A 20,068-nucleotide genomic window follows, 5' to 3' on the forward strand; every position below is an offset into this window, starting at 1 on the left:
AGCTCTGCTTCGAAGATGAGCCCTGACTGCTGCTGGATCGGGAGCAACGCCGGTCCTGCAGGGACCAGGCTGGATCCCCAGCTCTGCAAGATGAGCAACAAGACAGAGATGGACCCACACAGGAGGCTGGCAAGTCCCAGTGACCCCCAGATCATACAAATGGAAAGCCCTGGAGAATATGGATTGTATACAGAGGGAAGGGTTGCAAGGGCAGCCTACGCATGGCATGAACAGGTGAGCGGGTCAAGCAAAGCAAAGGTAGAAGCTTTCACGACAATCCCGCCCTCAGGATTGACTGCAGCTGCAGGACAGAGCCATTACAGCTCCCTGGCAGTGCTTGTGAGCATCTCCAATCCAGCCTCAGCTGCTGGAGGCAACAGCGCTCGGTGCTCTGCTCCCCGATGCCAGGCACACCTCCTGCCGCAGATTTACTGCTCCTGCTGACAGTCAATAAAAGCCTGCAATGCTCTAGACGGGAAATCTCCCCTCTCCATCCCTCCCACCCTTCCAACTAGAGAGATCCTGGGAGATTTATGGCTGCAATAAAAACAAAAGAGACGGAAAGATCCGGGGGAGCCTCAGAGCCAGGCAGTGCTTCAATAAAGCCCAAGCAGGCTCATGGGGGGATGCTGCTCTCCAGCACTGACCATGCCAAACGGCAGTGAGCAATTCATCCCCTGGACAGGAAAACGACCCAACGAGCAGGACAAGGAGGATCCCTCTCCTGCTGCCTCCATACCCAGACTGGGTGGCTACAGAGAGTGGCATGGCACTGGGGTGGGGATATCCAAAGAGCCCTATTTACTGCCTGGAATTTTTCATGCCCTTAGAAACAGATTTCCCCTGGCACTAGCCACCAGTTACCTTGAAATTACTCTTAACACAGGCCTAGACTTCCACACACTAAGTCTACCTCCCTAATGATGAGAGAGAAAACGGGTCTGTGGGTCTACACTGGGGTTGTGAGGACCAGCCCCTCATGGCCACTCACCCCATCTCAAAGAGGTACAACAGCAGCTTCCCTCTGGGACAGCTGCACCTCAGGAGAGCAGGAGGGAACATATGTACTTCAGACTCACAGCACCAAAATACAGCAACCCCTTCCAACACCGATTCAGTGGTTGCTGTTGGCCAGACAAAAGGAACCACCAAAAATGAGGTTTGCTTTCTTTCTTCTCTACCAAAGAAGTGATTTTCAGTTCTCATTTTCAATATGTAAACATATCTGAGCTTGAAGCTTACAAATGCTATCCTGTCCTCTGAAATAATTGGTTAATTCCCTCTTGCATGCAAAGCTCTTCAGATCACCTTTAAAAGAAGGAGATGGATGATTTACAACCCAGCATCCCCAAAGCAAATCTCTGCTCCCCACGCAAGAGGCAATAATTCAGCAAGGCTCTGCTGCCATCAGTCATGCTTCTCATCTTCCCGGTGAACCTTTCCTGTCACTCCCTGGCAGGGGGAAATGGATGGCAGATGCTCCCCGCTCCGTCAGGTCTGGAGGTGGGGGGTGGGAAAGAAGGGAGAGGGGTGACCTTGCCAACACCGTCAGCAAAACACACGTGTCTTGCTCAGAGATGGCTGGTGGTCTCCTTAGTGACTGCCTGGCTTTGCTAATTAGATGCTTTGAACATTTGAGAGAGACATATTTAGCTCCCCAGAGTGTGGTTAGCGTTAGAGGAACTCTGTAATTTGTTTTTCAGTTGGTTTGGTGGTGTTGTTGGCTTTTTTTTGTTGCTGGATTTTGTTTTTGTTTCCCTCCATATGAAATAGGCTCAGTTTTCAGGTCAAAAGATCACTATTTTTTAACTGCCACCTCTGCAAGTCTAGCCTATGATCTGAGAGCCCGGCAAAGCCTTTTCTGCTTCGCCTAGCAATAAAGGTCTTGTAATTACACGGGCAAGTCTGGTGCTAGTCCATAAACCAGAAGGCTCCCCAGTCTGTTTTTCCATGGCTATCCTGTTTCTAGAAGACAGAGCAGCTTACCCAGACAGGCTGGGTGAACAGAGGTGATTCACACAGACACCAGGCCTGGGATAGCACTAAACCTGTGAGGTTGGTGGAGAAAGCGAAAGCACATTTATTTTTGACCCACATCCTTCACATCCCTGGCAGCTCTGCAAATGGCACACCATAACTTTCCCTGCCACGTAGCTAACACTGTGCTGACAGCCCTTCAAAGCTACCAAGCCCACCCCTAGTGGCACACCACCACCATGGTGGGAGAAACAGCCATCCAGCCTGGAAGAGCCAGGGCACAACTTCCCACAGCTCTTCAGAGAGCAGAGAATGCTAAGCGGGTAATACCCTAAAAGTAAAATTTAAAAGATATTTCCTTACCTCTGAAAGAAAATCTTCTTCTATACTTTACATATAAATAAATGCATTAGACCCAGGGGTGTAACTCAGCCGGTGATTCCATTCCAGTGTAGCTCAATGGATGTTTTTGAAAAACCAATTTGGTTCCCAGAAGGAAAAGATGCTTGTGCATACCATGACACTGAAGATAACCTACCTTACATGAATTTTGGGTTCTGTATCCCTCTGATACCAGCCCATGCCATTGGATAGGGCTAAGGACTTGATCCTGCACAGAGTTCTGCTGAAGCCAGTGCCTTGCCATACTGACACCTAATGCAGGACAGATGCCCTCAGCTCCATCCTCACCTGCAGCTGGGCAAGCTGCTAAGGCAGCAGTCTGTTCTCTGACCCTGTTCCACTCCTTCAAAATCCCTCTGACTCCTCCTACACATCCTTATTAAAAGGCCACAACAAGTGAAAGGAACTGAGAATTCCCATCACCTTCAGGTGCTTTATCCCTGTTCTGGCACCTCCGTTCTGAAATACAACATCTAGGGCTACTCTTTAAGAGAGAAAAGCAGGACATTGCCTTCAGCTCTGCGCAATAGTCAGCTCCCTGCTGGCTATGGGCACCAGCTCTGCTCCACAGCAAAGAAGGAGCTCTAAACACCCAATTACCCCATCCAAGAGAGATGCGAGAGCTGATGGGGGTGCGTGGGGCCGGAGCCAGACGTGACAGAGGAGTGGGCACACACCAGTGACAGTTACCTCCCGGGTAACAGGCAGCAGACAGTTTATTTCCACAGCTCAGATGCCTCTACTTGCTGAGACTCGACATCCTAATTTATGGGCCCTTCTCCACAAGGAGAGTGATGGGGCAGAGATGCTCTGTTCTGGGTCTCTCTGGAACAAAGTAGCACAACGAGCAGTGATCAAGGACAAGACCCAGGGCAAGAGACTTTCTATGATAACGTAGCATTAGGAAGTGTAATGGTTGTTATGTTGGCCCCATTTTGCACGTGGATGAAGCAGGGCATGGACCATGCAACTTCCCCGTGTCTGCAAAGCAAATTAGAGGCAGGGCTGGGAGAGGAATTCCCTCACGTTATGTGCTACTCCCCTTTGAGCTGAAAGAGTTCATCATATAGGGCCAAATCTTAGTTCATCATATACAGCCAAGACTGGAAAAGAAGCTCAACTCTATCACCATTGGGACAGAAATGAAATCATGTACCAAAACCACAGTACAAAACACAACCTAATACTAGCCTACTCAGTTATAGCAATTGAAGACGTAACTGAGGGGGATTTTCTGGTTTTGCCCATGAAGGGGTATTTTGCCCTAGCAGTTGCTGGGAGCACAACAGGACAGACCCGTATCGGGATGAACTCCAAGCTCACCTGTGCTGGGTCCTTCATGGCCTGCATGGCCAACAACCTCCAACAATGCCAGATCTCGGAGGTGCTTCTGTGTGCCCCAGGACAAAGTCTCAGTCCCAGATGCTCCAGGCAGCATTTGCCAATTTCTTTGAGGACTGTAGACTTACTTCTGCTCCCTTTGTCCTCGTGCTGAATCTAGAAGACAGGCATGTGCTTCAGACCTTGCATAAGGAAGTTGCAACCCAGCAACACTGGGAAGGTCTCGTCTGCCTGGGGAGACTCCAGAAAGCCTAGCTGCATAAATTAGGAGCGTGGAGTTAAGGCATGAGAAAACCCCATGTGGACACTCCTACTCTGAAAGAACATGACCTCAGTTCAGTTCAGCTTAATCTTCCTGCAAAGGCAATTAGACTAGCATAAGACCACGGGAGCAAGATCAGCCACAGAAGGATTTAACAGACTTTAACTAATGTCTGCAGCCAATCTCTTAGTCAATAAAAACACAACTGGCCCAGCCTGGTTTGGGGAGACTGTGGCCTGACCGTGCTCAGTGCACTGCCACCAACCTAGACACTAGCTGCCCTGCCTTCGTTTTGCTCCTTTTCAAGTTTTCCACAACTGGGCATATCTTCAGCTCAGCTAACAACTAAATACTGTAACAATGACCAGAAACTTCCTACCCCTCGCAGTGGCAAAGGCCAGAGCCACCACAAGCTTTCCAGAGAGCAGCACAGTCAGAGCCTGGACTCAGCTACACCAAACAGTTGCTACTGCTTCAGCTAGAGGGTGTTCATATTGCTGCTACTCACAGAGGCCAAGCTGTGCCCAGCCAGCTCTGGACACCAGAGAACATTTCTACGTGCCAGCATACCGCTGTCATTTGGTTGCTTTTTATTATTTGGTTGCACTAAGAAAAATACATGTTTCATGATGGAGATAGCAAACCAAGAGAAAGATGCATGCACAGAGCTATTTGGGGAAAAAAAAAATCTAAAAGGCATGATTTGATTTGATTTTGGTAAGGGCAGTGATGCTTGAATCTGCATTCTTAGATGAATGCTCTGGCACACGTACTACGTCAACAACATTAAATGGCAACATCAAGGGGAATGTGACGATGCCAGAATTAATTTTGTCCCATGGCACAACAGAGATGCTTACCAGATGTAGTCCTTTCCCTTCACACATGGTGCAGGCATTAACAACATAACAAAGGCTTATTATTTAAATACCACAAAGCCAAATTATATCCATAAGTGCACTACTTCTCAGTAGAAGGAATCGCTTCATGTCTTACAGGCAGACCTTCTCGGAGTCATTCATGAGAAAAGAGGTTGGTACACTGCTCTTACACAACCTACTAGAAATTAAATATAACAGTCCGTAATAAGACAGAAACACTGCAGGCGCATTTAGGCCACCTAAGTTTTGCAGCTAAAATAGCTCTGAAGTTAAACGTTTCACCCTCTGAAATGGAGTGCTAATGGACAGTGAATGGTACGACACACAGTCACTGGCTTGGAAGGGAACGTTTTGCCTAAAAAGTCTAGAGTGGTGGTTTTCAGCCCAACACTTTGATGGCAGGCTGCAGACTGCTCCCAGGGGATTCATGAAAGGCTACTGGGAAAAAAAAAAATCACTACACACTACAGAGCAAACTAAGTCTTTTCCAAAGGGCTTTATATATCCCCCTAAAATAATCTGAAAGGCCCACAAATTAAGAAGGACTGACAACCCCCTGTGCTAGGCACAAGCTCCTTGTCTTATTTTGCCTGATTCGCACCAGCGTAGCTCAATATGAAGGGAATATCTTCTTATGGACACCAGTGGCCCAGTAAAAATTAAGGGAGGATTAGGCTTTGGTCAGTTCAGCTCGATGTGACAGGATTGGGATAATTAAAGTGGTGGAAGTATAGCAGAATACAAAAATACAACAAGATGTTTCACATATGAAGCTCTGCGTGTGGAAGACACTGAGAGTACATTTGATTATCAGATAAACAGTTTGTAATTGTGTAATTAAATATCATTTCATAACTATACACACTGGGGGCAGAATTAATGTTCTGCTTGGCATTATTGACTTCTAGGACTTAATCATGCAAATGGAGCATTCTCTTAATGAGATTTTTTTAAAATAGCCTCTCTTGGGCTTAAATGGAAAACAGAAGAAAAGAAAGAAGGCTCTCCATCCCAGTGCTGGATTTAGCAGAAAACTATCACCTTTGCCCCAGGCAGGAGGCCATGAGACAGAGGTTCAGCTTCACAGATGCAGAGATGTTGGCACCCTACCTCAGTACTGCAGAAAAGCTCTCACCCCCATGTTAAGCATTCTGCTCCCAGCTCCTGATCTGAGCAGCCTGCACAGCTCCACATGGCTTACTATGGGAAAAGAGCGATCTTAACAGCGAAAAGAAAGGATAAGGAGAGGAAAAGCAGGAATGGCTAGAGCACATGGTATTCGTGAACATCTACATCAGAATCTCAGTCATGTCCAAAGTCTCTGTTTTGTGCAGTTCCCATGGCTGAACACACTTCAGCAACTGCTAGTGCAGAACAAAGCTACATTCCCTGCCTGATGCCAAAAATGCCATCAAATGTCTGTCGTGCTGATGTGTACTGAGCATTAAAGACCATTTAGCTGGGCCCAGCGACGGCCCAATTTGTCACTAATGGCCCTGTGTCAGGGCTCTGCATGGATAACTAGGGATGGCAGGGAGGAGCATGGCCCTGCCCAGCATTAACTCTAGCTCCAGGAAGAACAGAGGGAAGGCAATGGTCTCCTTCTGGTCACCAGGACCTTCAGGACCATCTGCACTTGAGCCTGCTTAATACAAGGGGCTGCATGAGACACTGCTCTCTGTAATCTCTTAGAACTTCCATACTGGAGGTGACACTGACATGATGTATGCCATTCCTCAACTTGCCTTGTATTTGCATTACTTGCCAGTCCTGGCTCCTTTCTCCAAGGACCTTTAAAGCACATGAAGCAGGGGTGCACCTGGAGGCAAAAGCAAACCAAGAAATGGCAGAAGGCTAGAGAAAGAGAGGAGATGGAAGATACATATACGAGTATATGTTGGGAGGGGTAGGGGGGATGAAATTCCATCTGGCTGATTCCAAGAGCATGGATGTTCGCTCCTGTTCTCAGCTGCACAAGCCCCGATTGTTTAATGAAGAATCATTATTCAAACAGTGAGTGCAGTCAGCCCCACTGTACAATACTGAGCTGTTCCTCATGCTCCCAGGGCATGTTTGATGAATCTAGTCAATGCGGCTAACCTTAGGCTGGAACGTGGGTGGCTGTCACAAAATGGCACAGCTAATGTGGGGCCAGTGCCAAAAGCACTAATTTCAAGACTGATCTCTTCTAGCATGGGTCTGATAGCACGACAAGCAGCCATGCCAATACCCAGCGCCCAGAGCATCCCTCTGGGATTTGGAGGCTGCAATTAGCAGGTGGATGCGCTGTCTTCTCTGGGTTGATGAAAGCACCTCAGCCCCTATTGATTGCTGATCAATAGCCACTTCCCATCTCTCCTTTTCACTTTCTGCAGTAGCAAGTGTTAGTAATCAAATAAGAGTGGCAGGCTGATAAGATCCTGTCATCAGTGCACCAGCAAAATGGGATTCTAGATCTAATCTCTTATGTCACATTTCCAACCCTAATCATCAATATTTAACCCCTCCAATGACTGAAGCAATAGCCACATGTAGCCCCAGTTTTAAGACTTCAGAGGAAACTTCCTGATGTCCACCCAGGCAAAGAAAGACAGTGGAAGAGACCCAGGTTTCCTGCTCTCATTGAAACCCAGGGGAAGTAGCAACGATTGCAGGAAAGGCCTGTAATGGTAGCTATTACTGCTAAACCCATCTGTTCATTACTTCTTCTTGTACTTTTAAGTTAGCTGAAGAAACAAAAATGTCATGCAGTCAAAGGGCTCTAAACTGCCCTTTTATTTTATTTTTTACAAAGAAATACCACCAGAAATTTGAGGTTCCCAAGGATTGTTTCACATGCTCACCCTCTGGGTCTGTGAAATCTCCACACCCTCTCAGCTAGGAAAATAAAAGTCATTCCAGTCTGCACAGGACTTAAATATTTCAGTGCTTGCTTGCACTCCTGTCCTGGCAGATCTTGGTTAAAATCGTCCCAGTTTCATGGCTATTTACTGATATGTCCTCACGGCACATGGATGCCTGGGCTGCCTGAGAAGGGACACTTTGAATAAGCTGCCATGACTGCATGGATACTTTTCCTCCATCCCATCACATCAAAATGACAGCAAAACACTCTGTGCTGGGTGAACACTGTCCTTGTCAACAGAACAGCAAATACCAGCCATAAGATGGTTAATGCCATCCCCTCCACCCACTCCAACAGCAGGAGCCTTTCTATCACATATAACAGGCTCCAGCTTGGGCCCTTAGAGGACTATTCTATTTAAAACAGAATGTTAACAGGAAAAAAAAATAAAAAGGAAGAAATTCAACCAGACATTAAGCTTGAAAGACAGCCAGGCTAGCTGTTGTGTTACTTTGCATGAAATACACGACATTTGTGATCTCAAATAGATGGCACTTGTGCTCTCCTTATCATCAGCACTTTTTAAAGTATTATTTCTGATATACTTCTGCTTTTTCCACCTTTCCGCTAAATCTCATGTGCTACAGCACTAGCAGTCTCCCGGGGAGCTCTGCCACGAGTCTACTTAGCATCTCGCCTGCTCCAGATGCAAAAAAAAAAAAAAAAAAAAAAAAAAAAAGCACAGAAAAGAAGCGGGCCTGGGAAATTCCAGCCCAACACAGATGTCTTTCTTCCCAGGAGTAGGGGAGAAGGGGGGCAGCCTGGGGACACCTTCCCTGGGCATCCCAGTGAGGGCTGCAGCTGATTGTCTCTTACAAGAAATAAACCCCTCCTGAAGCCTGCAAAATCCCAGGTCAGCAGCACACAGACTTACAGGGCTAACAATGAAGACATGCTACACTGCTGACTCATGCCCAAGGAGACCAAGAAGCCTGGTGGGGGAATATGGGGCCCATCACAAGCAAAACAGGACCATCACAGAGGGATCATTTATGGAACGGTATTTAGAAATCCATAGCTGAACATCAGCATCATGTAGGCATCTGCTGTTGTGGTTTATCCAGTGTATTGCTGATATCGATCCTCATATAGTTCACTGATTGCTGGTTAATTATATGCTGCTGCTAAGTCAATATACTGCTTCAGCCCCGATTTGGTTCGAACTGCCTGAGGTGAGCAGCTCCCCCCGCAGCGCAGCTCCCTGCCTGCAGAGCTGCTCCCAGCCAGCTGGCCCCCAGCCTGCGCCGGTGCAGCGGCCGCATCCCTCCAAGCAGCAGGGGCTGAGCCCTCCAGGCCCAGCACAGACCCCCTTGGAGGCTGCGCTGAGCTCCACACGAACACTTGGTGCTCACCCTTCCAGCGGTCACTGCACGGCCTGAGAGCTACGGATGGCTCCTCACAGGAGAGGCACGCTGCATCCGACCCTGCCAGCCCCAAAGCTGCTCGCCCCAATCGCTCCCTGCCCTGTGGGACTGGTACCATACAGCACCCCACGGCCACCCAACGCAGCCTGCCGAGAGGCAGCTGCTCCTGGGTGGCAGGTAAAGTGACCCTTTAGAATATATATATATATATATATATATAGTATGTATATCAATATAAATGCAAAATGCCAATAACTGCCACAAAGAACTGCCCAAGGTAAACAGATGATATTACCTCAATGTTCCTCAGGCAATCTCTGTGCTCTGTCTACAGGAGTTCAGATAACCTTGGGCATGCTACTGTCCCCCCATCTTGTTACAGAGAAAGTGTTTAACTGTTTCTAAAGGTAAATGAAATTTGAGCCAGCTAGGAAGAGGTTTCCCTTGGAACAGAAAACTTATCTATTATTCCTCAATGATTTCCTTGTGCAAGTGCAGTGAGCAGTGAGAGTAACTCCAGAGCTGTAGCAAAAACACAACCCTTAACGCAGCCAGGGAAGAGCCTGTCACGACTGTTTGCTTAAGTCCCTCTCCTGCTCTAGACAAAGTGGTGCTTGAGAACCATCAGGGTCTACACAACGGCTCAACATTTTCTTCCCTGCTGTACCTCTTGTTTTGCTGCAACCTTCAGAGCTAGGGACCATCCTTACAGATACCTGGATGCCAAGAGGGGAGGAGATGATGTGCACTGAGAGGAAAGCTGCTTCTTTCTTCACTCCAAGCTATAATAAGTTAAAGGCAGCGATGCCTGAAAAAGAGCAGATGGCTTCCCAGTGCAATCTGAAGTGTTTATAAGCAATAGGTAGTGCAAGGAGGTAGGCTCCAAGATGCTATAGTTTTGGGGGAGTCTGAGCAGAGACAGCAGTAGGGAAAAGGAGGAAGCAGAAAACAGCCCCTCCTTCCCTTGGCTTCCCTCAACAAGGCTGGAAGTTTCTTCTCCAAACAGCTAGTGGCATGGAAATGAGGAGATAAATCTGAATCTACTTCCAAGGCATCCCCACTGACTGAGAAGTCCTGAAAGAAGTGTTGGCCCCACAGCAAGACACCAAACCCCAGTCCCACATTAGGGAAGAAGAGCAAGGCTCCATGGTCCTGAGCAACTAGCTTCCATCCATTTCTCTTTATCATTACAACCACCTTGTTCTCCATCTGCCTTTCCCCAGAGTATTTAGCAATCCACAGCTAAGGTCCTTGTCAAGCCCTGGAAGCACCCCCCTGTGGCCCTGCAGGTCTGTGATTCCCTGTATAATCATCCCCAAGGAGAGAACAACTCCATCTAAATACATCTCTGCTCCCTTTGGTGACTCACCCCCAAGACACCAGTCACAGACTGGTTGGGATTCAGATCAGTCACCTTTGGGGTCAGCACAAGGTTCTCCTGCCTCAAACAGGGCACACCTTGCTCACTTCCCCCATCACCTCCCCACAGTGCCTTCCCTACTCTCATCCCTGCCTTCATCTCATATTCCAGACTTACTCAGAGCTCCAGCACTTGAGGGCAAAAAGAGGCTTCAGGATTGACAGCCAGCATCGTAACAGCATTGACAGCAACTACAATCTCGTGACAGGTAGATGGGTTTAATTATCCATGTGGGTGGACGAACCTTCTGGGAGAGCCGTCTGGAGCTGCCGAGCGACAGAGGGTTGGGGCAACACAGCCTTCCCAGAGCAGCTGTCAGACCTGAACAGACTAGGGGCATCCCTTGATCACGGTGCTGTTTCCCCGTGGACTTCCCACAAGGAAACTCCTCTACATGATTTCTTGAGGCTACACAAAGTCGTTCTGAGGCCTCACCTCACCCTCCCTTCTCCAGTTTTCTGAAGATTGATTTAAGCTGGTGAGAATAAATTGAAACTGCAGTATCCCATGGAAAACCAGTACGTGTTGGCCAGGTTCAGTGTTCCTCACTGCCTTAAGCCATCTCAAATGCTGGAGAGGACTAGGTGAGAGTGTTTCACACCAGAGGTGCAAAACATGCAGAGTAACTGTTTCTCTCCCCAGAGCATACCAACTCCTATTAAAATTTTACTATCTGGTGCAGGAAGGTAGGAATGACACTTTGCTTACTCCGCAGCTCATTCTCTTCAGCATCACATCAGACTGTTGATACTCAACAAACAGCAAAAAAGAAAAGGATCAGGAAAACTTCCAGACCACCAAAATCCCCCGGAAGCTTCGGGGAGCAAACCCATCAGAGAGGATGGCAAGGCAGAGGCAAGCAGCCCCAGCCAGAGGGTGGGAAGGGGGCTGCGGGGCTGGCATGCCGCTAACAGGTTTATTCCACTGGCAGGGATCCCCTCCGGCAGCAGGCGGGTGAGCGCTGCAGCCCAGCGAGCTCAATCTGCGCTAAGCAGATTAGTTCCTTACCGGTGAAAGGTTCTGGGCAGCGGCAGAGAGTTGCTCACCATGTGACACGAGGGGGCTGTCATTACGTTTCATAGATATGATATAATTATACGTTCCCTGGAGGGTACTTCTAATTGAATTATAGGGTGTCTCACAAGTATTCTGGGCAGCGGTTCGAGGAAGCTCTCGCCGCCCAGAACAAGATAGAGATACCCTTTAATTCCATTAGATGTACCCTCCAGGGAGTGGGCCGTTACACTGTGCAGCAATTCGCTCAAAACCCAACTCCCCCCGCCAAAATTGGAAAGGAGGTGCCCTTAGCACAAGTTTTGTTGTTGCTGTGCATTTTTCCCTTGGGACTCCTCTGCATCCTTACCACCCAGTGAAACTCCCTGGCCTGCAACCCAGGAGAGAAATCCCTCGCCAAGGGCAGCCACTGTCCCCTTTCTGGGACTGTCCCCTTTCTGGAGGGGACAGTGGTCCTTTCTGGGTCACTTCCCAGAACAGATGCAGCGCTGCTCAAGGCATCACATGCCAGGCTAGATGTACAAGGGAGGTCTCAGCCTCCTTTGGAGAGCCCTTCTCGGTCTTTCCTAAGACATTAAGAAGCAGCCCAGGGTTTACCAGGCACGCAGCCTACCTGTCCTCTTGTCCTGCCCTCTAGCACAGCTGCAAACAGCTATCCTGGGACAGGGTCACCCTCCATCCTCTCTTCTAGGGGCTGTGCACCAGGAAAACCACCCCACACTTGCACTTCTCTCCTGCTCCAAGACTGCTGCCCACAACTCACTGTCAGCCAGCAGAGATGTCACAGCTGCTATGCTTTTTTTTTTTTCTGCTCTGTACCATACAAAGGATGGGATAATCAGGCCCCTGAGCCTATTATTTTTTTCTGTCACCTCAAGGGAAAGCCAGCACCAGCTGCCCACCACAAAGTCGAATGACCTACTGAAGCTGCCATCAGTTCTGACTCCTACAGACTGCGCTCGCTCCCATGTCTCGCACCTCCCTGCTTGTCAGGCCACAAAAAGAGCAAGGAAGACAGCTATGCCAAGGACTAGCTAATTATAGAAAACGAAGATGTTCCTATAGGAAAGGCAGCACAGTCACTGACGAGATAAAGCACACGGCTGCTCATGCTGGTGGGTGAGCAGCAGCCAGGAGCCCGACGCACTCCACCCTGCCCAGCGTGCAGGTATTGCTCTGCAGCATGCAGCTGATCAAACTCCAGGAGCCCGGCTGCCAGGCAAGCAGTTATTGCTCATGCATAGTCCATTTGCTGTGCTTTTGCATTATTCACAGCCCTGCCCACCTCCGGTGGTGTCAGCTAACAGGACACATCTGTGAAAAGCTGCCAAATCACACATTTTCACTCCCCAACTCCACTACAGAAAGAAAAAAAAAAATACTATGAGTTTTCAAAGCCAACACTACCAACCCCAAAATACTTTGGGCATCTTAAAGAAACACTTGTGATGTCTTAGAAGCAGACAGCTCAGTACTTATTTACTCTTGCACAGCCAGTACTTTGTCCCTGGCACCTTCTTGCTCACTAGCACTGCAGCCCAGTTATCTCTACTAAAGAAGGCAGAGATAGAAGTATTAAGCCAACATGATCAAGCAGATGAGGTAAAGGAGAGGCTAATTCAGGAGGAAAGACAGGTACAGCAGAGATAACAGGAGGGGAAATTTCCAAATTAAATATTGTTGGCTTTATCACACTTTAAGGATAAAAGCAGAGCAGTATGGTGCCTAGGTGGTGTTTTTTACGAGGGTAGGACCTCTTTGGCTTGCTTATCTCATGGAAAGAAGCACAAAGGCAGAAAAGGTAATTCCTGCTGCATTTCACTCTAACAACATGCCTTTACATGGAGTACTAGAGAGGCACAGCTGTAAATAAACCATCGTGACACTCACCACACAAGAACTGCAGAGACAGGAACAACCACTCCTGAAAGCTCTGCTTGGCCAGGTCAACAGTAAAGAAATAAAAAAATCCTGTAAGTGTTGGAGGAGATCTTTCCTAATCTAACAGAGAGGCCAGAAGATCAGAGCCACAGCTCTTACTTACATGGGAAGCAGCATCAAGCCCCGGGCTCCTTTGATACCCGGAATAGCTCAGCACCATCACTTGGGAGTAGCTGGCAAGGGGAAGGGTTGGCCATTGCTCCTGAGCAGCTGGTGTGCATCTGTTCCTGAGAGCATCAGGACATGGTGGTAGCTGTCAGGATGTGACATCTGGAGGAAGGAACAGAATTTCCACTCTCTCTCTTCACCCACTGTCCTGCTGGGGGTGGCAAGATGCTCAGGCTGATGGGGCTCACAGGGTGCAGTCACAGTGCCACGCTCCATGCGAGGCTCATCAGGCTTCAAGGCAGCCCAGCAGCTTCCTAAGGACAGGTCCTGCAAACACTGGTGGGAAGATCTAGTCCTGTTTCCAGGTGTGATGCTCAGCCTTCCACCACACTGCCCTTCCAGCCTAAACCACCCAAACGGCCCAGCTCTCCGAGCAGCCAGTGCTCGCGCTATGCCAGGACTGGCTCCAGTTGAAAAGCTAGCAGCAAGAAGTGCTGGCACCCAAGCAGAGACTTGAGGGGCCTCATCTGTCAACAGTCCATCTGCCAAGACAGCTGTAAATACATACCAGCCCAGATTCCTCCCAGCTTTAAATCTGCTGTTTTTACTGAAGCTAAACAGAGGATGAATTTGGTCTACGGTACTTACAACAGCTAGAGTGGCAAGTTCTCTTATCATCACATTTTATCCTGCCATGAGGTAAATAAGAAAGAAGCCACACTGCTAGCAACAGATAAATCACCTCACATTTGAAACAGCTGCCCTCTTTCACCAAGGTCAGCTTCTCCTATTTAGCCACAACAGAAATGTGCTTCTGAACCTCTGGTCAGGGAGGCTCTAGGCTTTGCCATTCTGTTAGAAAAGGATAAACCCATATTTGACTCAGAAACCTTGCTGGCACTCTGATCTGCTAGAAGTCTCATATACATTAAAGTAATGCTGTAATTAATGGTCCCACTGTGGGTTAAAAAAGCAACAACAAACATACTAGCACTGGAGCAATGTACAATCTGTCAAGTCTTGCCCCCAGCATTTCTTCTCAGCCCTGAGGCTGCACTATTTGATCTGTGGATTCTCCCCCTTTTTGTAAGCAGGAAACAAAAGTGATCTGTGCCTCTGCAGTCCTGTGTGCAGAGTGTGTCTGTAGGCCCCTCATTCAAAGGTCCTTCATGCAGTACTGCGTGAGCCAGTACAAGTAAAGGAGGCAAAGCTCACTCAAACTGTGGTAAACTTGTTTTATGTTGGATCAGTTCTGATCTGTTCATTTTTAAACCCAAAGCTTGGTTGTGTTGTTTGGCATGATGAATTTCCCTGCGTTTGCTCTAAACTAGGAATATCACCAGTCTCCCAGAAGCCTTCCAGAGCTGCCCCTCTACAGGTCTCCTGCTTCAGGACCCCATGAGGTTCCCAGGGCCTCCTCTGCTAGCTCAGAGCACACACCAGCTCTGCAAAGCCTCGTGCATGCCTCTCTTTTGAGCTGGGGTCCCAGGCCCCCTTTGTTTAATGCTGTTACATAAGTTCATACAAACGCCTCCTCTGGTGGGCAAGAAGTCACAGTCCCTGAGACAGCATGCGGCTTATCCTTCTTTGTGAGCTGATGGCAAGAATGCCCACTCGACACCTGCCAACAAGGCTATCTGGGAAGTGGGAAGGTAAAGGTCAGCTCAGGGCTCCTCTTCCCAGGATGGTGTCACTCTCTCACATTTGTAGGGGATGATTTCACATACGCTCCAGGAACAGTCGCCTGACACCTTGCGCTAATCCCCTGCAGGTCACACCACCTAGACCTTACTGCAGGTCTAATGCAGAAACTCAGCGTGTGTGTGTGTGTGTGTAAATGACCTCAGTTACATTAAAACTACTGCTACTGTTAAAAAACATTAATTTCAGAGCAAGAAATAAATACGACAACCTTTCACAATGTAGTGGGGTGGTGGTGGTGTTTTTTGTTTGTTTTTAATTGGGACCAGCTCTGAGACTGTCAATATCAGTAACAAAATCAGGTCACTGGAATATAGAAGAAATATGTTGCCTGGATCAAGAATTCAGATGGACAGGTCAGATAACTAGCCATGAGAAACAAAATTGCTCTTCTCCTTCCTCTTCAGGAAATCATTAAATGAAGCCGTAGAGCAGTGTTGGATCTTCTCCTCTGACTGTTCCTTGTAATGCCACTATCTCCTTTCGAGGAGATGCTACTGCTCTTCCTTAACCTGGATTAAAACAGGAATCAAGAACCTTCAATTTATGTGAAGGTGGAGCAAGAGAAAGCCAGAAGGAGCTCATCCTCTGATGGGAATAAACTGGAAAAGTTTGGAGGATTCACTAAAAGTTAAATCTCAAGAGAGCCAAAATGGGAAGGAACAGTGTCCTGAGAGCAGGAAATCAGCCTCATACAGCAAATTCTCATCGCCTGGAATCCCACTACTCAGTCTTAACTTTTTGAGAGCTGTTCTACATCAAGCCCAGAACATCAGGATCAGTGCAGAGTGTATGAGAGCTGTGGAACAGGAGTTCACACTAGATTATCAGAATAATTTCATCATGACCTAGGTGATTAATTTGTGTCACCACAGCTGACATAGACAAGCCAGGGTCTGCAGATTCAGTACACCTCTACGCCATATGACCAAAATTTAATTTAGGAAAATGAGCACCCTAAATTGCAGTTACTGTTGACAGCTTGAGGGGGATAGGGAGGTATTTCTGCTACCGCCTCTATCTGTACCAATCTGCTGCCTGATAGCTGGGGAGGTCAGTGAATCTGCATAAGTTCATTGTGGTTTTCAATAACAGGAAATTACAAGCTTGATGTGCACAGACCCTCCTCTGGAGGGTGCATAGGCCAGCGGGTCAGGGAGATTGGTTTTATTCCTGTCTTTGCCTCTGATCTGCTGGGTAATCCAGAGGGAAGAGAAGTCAGTCACCTTCCCTGCATTTTTTCCCCCACTTGCAAAACGGGAATAACAACCCCTGATCTCCTTTGCGAAGTTAGACCTACTGGTGAAACAACACACAGAAGAGCTAGGTGTCACTAACAGCATTTCCCTCAAAAGGCTGCAACCATGCCTATGTAGGTGATCAGATTAAAAAAATTGACGGTTTCCTCAAGTACTGAATGGCAAAAAGGAAGGACGATTACTTACACCAAACCGCATTATGATGTCCTTCAAACAAATGACTGCCATTCACTTTTCTCCACTGCCACCTTTCCCACCAAACAAGGGTGGCACAGCACACAGGAGAGAAGGTGACAGAAGTAGGCAAGGAAATGCAATGTGCAACTTACAAACAACCTCCTCTGCAAATCATAAAGGCCAAAAGTAACCAAAGCCTCGCCGTCCATCAAGGCAGCCTAAACACGTTTGTCTCCAACAGTACCTGTTCTAAAGGAGGAGACAGCCCTCCCATAACTGAGAGCTCTGCCTAACACATGCACAGATAAATGGCTCTAGGTTTCCATGTGTTACCAAAGCCATTCTGACTTTCCAAAGAGGTTTTGCAGGCTATTTAATGCCAGTTTAACATCACAGCTCTTCTCGGCATCCAGCTTCTCCCTGAGCCATAGGCAATACACAGTATGACGGACTCATGGCAGATGGCTACACCTTCAGTAGACTGCAAATGCTGAAAATAATGAAGCAACCAGCAATGCAGGCAAGCAACAAAATAGATCTGTTGGCCTAAACATTAACTGCAGCAAACACCATGGCCACAGAACTCGTCGCTTTGTCTTCCAGCTGGCATATCAGTTAGCTACTGGTAACTTGTGCATCTTCCTAAAGTTTCTGAAGCAAGACAGACAAATTTTCGTATGAATTTAAATGGCAATTTAAATTAAAGTTTCTTCTCTTGACTTGCTGGGAGTCCCTTTTATTATGCAGAAAGAAAATTATTTAAAAAGAAACTAACTTTTTGCTGCTGGCCCTTAATGATTTCTGTATTGCTTAGACATGATAAAGCAACTTGGTCAATCCTCTTCTACATTTTCATACGTCCTAGAAACCAAAGCTTACTTACATAAAAAGTTATTTAATAGAAAAGTGTTTGGTCATCTTGGGGAAAAAAAAAAAAAAAAAAAAAAAAAAGGAAAGAAAGAAAAAGATCTAAGTTTTGAACTTGATCCTTCAAGAATTTCCTTTTAGTCAACAAGAAAACTAGGAGTCTACTTCAGCTGCTTAGGTCATATCTGAGCCTCACTGGAGCAGGAGTTCAGAAGTAACAAGTGTAATGAAAAAGCAGCAGCCTTATCAAGTATTCAAAACCTGATCAATTCCCTTCCCAACAGATGACAGCATTCAAGATTACATAGTTTGCGTGACAGCTATCCAACACCCATACACATCCACACGCACACATTGCATATGACCATATTTCAGTAAGAGTGGCACTGTTTTGAGCCTCCTCATCCCAACCTGCTTTCTTTGTGCTCCCACCCAAACGTGGGTAAGGAAACTTTGACCACGTTAGTCTAGAAAGAAACAGAGGCAGTAAGCAAGAGCCGGTGGCAGGATCTGTTTTCCTCTTAGTCTGTAATTTATGCATCAACTCAGCTTTTTTTAGTCCCTCATACTTCAGGGAAAGCCTCTTAAAAACAACCCTGATATGGTTTATTTTGTCTTATAATGTTTAAGCAAAGGCCCCTTCTCCATTTAGTTTTAAGGAGAAGTGCTCGCTGTTATCACCACTGGCCCTGGGGATTTGGTAGATGGCAGTCTCCCTCCAACAGTTTGATCTCAAAGACACTGTGTAAACCAGTGCCCCTCAGATTAATTAGGGCATTGCTACATTTAAGGAGGCTGACCTAAAATCTACTTAGATTGCCTGCCACTGCAGAATGCAATCTGAAGGCTTTTAATTCATATGTCAGAGAATGAGCTGGGAGTGAACTGCAGCTGGGAGTGAACTCCTCTGGCTTATAGTGAGCAGTGTTTCTTTGTGGCTGCAATCATAGCATACGTGCATAACCACAGTAAAGCTTAGCACTGTCTTAAATAGCTGCATGAGGTTTCCCATGCACTTGCTTCCTTCTCGAGTCAAAAATGTTATAAAAGGGACTCCACAAGGAGAATGAATAGGTTAAAGTAGTGAAGGAGGCAGAAACCCATACTGAGTACATAAAAAACTATGAACAGCTCACACATCAGAGCAGAAACCCATGCTCACATTTCATGTTTTCTAAGGGTGTAAGCAGCCAGTTGAAGCAGGGAGCACGTTCCTCTCTGCTTTTTGCCCCCCTGTCCTTAGAACTGTCTCCTGAACATTATTTCCCTGCTTTTCCTCCTGTTCTGCAAATGGCTTTGTGGACCCTCAGTCCCCCCTTCAGTGCACAGCAGACCCCATCACCTCCTGACAGATCCCCCTCGGTGGCAAGGCATTTCAAAGGCAGGCCCTGAAACATTCAGCCAGGCACAACCTTGGCTGTTTGGTGACCCAGTGTCTTCATACAGCCTTGTACTGCACAACACAGGGACCACTCACTCACACATTGCCCCCCGGAACTGCAAAGTTGCCCCAAACACCCTATATTCACCTGTCCTCCCAAATTAGGGGAAACCAAAACTAGACAACATTTGCTGATTGTGGGTCTGAATTCCTAATTCAGACCTGAATTGCCTCAAGTTTGTTCACAGTCTGAATAATTTCTCAGAATTATTTTTTCTGCATTCAGATTTAGAAACCATAAACATGAGGTAGAGCTGCAACTCACCTATCAGCTCCTCCCGGTTTCTACAGCTGCCTCCACCCACACTCAGCAAAGAGCAGGCAGCACCTGGCCTGTGTTCAGTGAATTTAAAGGCTGAGGGATGATTACCAAAAACTACCTTCACATGTTTCCAAACCAAAAGTCCATTCCCAGAAGACCTGGAGAGTTAAAATGCAACCTGGGAATGAATAAAGGCAGCTTGCTGGCCTACGTGGTTAGGCTTATTAGTTGGAGCCATGTGTACCAATTCTAGTTTCAAAATAAATGTACCTGTTGTTCCCATGGCCTATGTGCCACAAGGGGTGCCAGAGCTCCCCAGTAGCTGGAAAACTTTGTTCTCAGCAGCCTTCCGACAGAGAAGTGAAAGCCACGTTAATGCATTAAGTGTGGGCACAATTTTGAGTACAGCACACAGGTTTTATCTGTGCTCCAGGGCATCTTCTCTGGGACACAAACCACAGTGCAAAGCATCTGGCATGTACTCGTTTTCTGGACTGCCTTCATTTTCATTAGAGTCTGTCCTACAGGGATGCACATGGTCCTGCTGAATGTGGTTTGTTTTAACCCAAGTGAAGCAAAAATGCGGTTACACTCTGACCTTCTGTCACACTTTTCAAAGACAAAAATAAGTCTTCCATCAGCAGGCAGATAAAAGGGAGTACAGTTTGGAGTAAAATGGCTCATGGCCTTATTCTCTGGTACCCCAAAACTGCTGGACTTTCACTGATGGATCTTGAAGTCTTTTT

The 20,068-nt window shown here is 47.2% G+C and overlaps 1 protein-coding gene and 2 long non-coding RNA genes across 12 annotated transcripts in view; 1 reads left to right on the plus strand and 2 right to left on the minus strand.

Annotated features, from left to right (window-relative positions):
* SLC8A3 (solute carrier family 8 member A3) overlaps positions 1–20,068 on the minus strand; it is a 99,744-nt gene that overhangs the window by 57,562 nt on the left and 22,114 nt on the right. The gene's annotated exons all lie outside the window — the stretch shown is intronic.
* Positions 1,151–19,396, minus strand: LOC118168493. Its single transcript, XR_004751597.1, has 4 exons — positions 19,326–19,396; positions 12,294–12,295; positions 3,703–3,864; positions 1,151–2,048 (listed from the first exon to the last, which is right to left on the minus strand). It is a non-coding gene; the product is annotated as an uncharacterized LOC118168493 (long non-coding RNA).
* On the plus strand, positions 14,715–15,127 carry LOC118168495. The gene is made up of 2 exons (XR_004751599.1): positions 14,715–14,840; positions 14,947–15,127. It is a non-coding gene; the product is annotated as an uncharacterized LOC118168495 (long non-coding RNA).

This window comes from Oxyura jamaicensis, chromosome 5 (assembly GCF_011077185.1).
Source record: "Oxyura jamaicensis isolate SHBP4307 breed ruddy duck chromosome 5, BPBGC_Ojam_1.0, whole genome shotgun sequence".
Classification (NCBI taxonomy): domain Eukaryota; kingdom Metazoa; phylum Chordata; class Aves; order Anseriformes; family Anatidae; genus Oxyura; species Oxyura jamaicensis.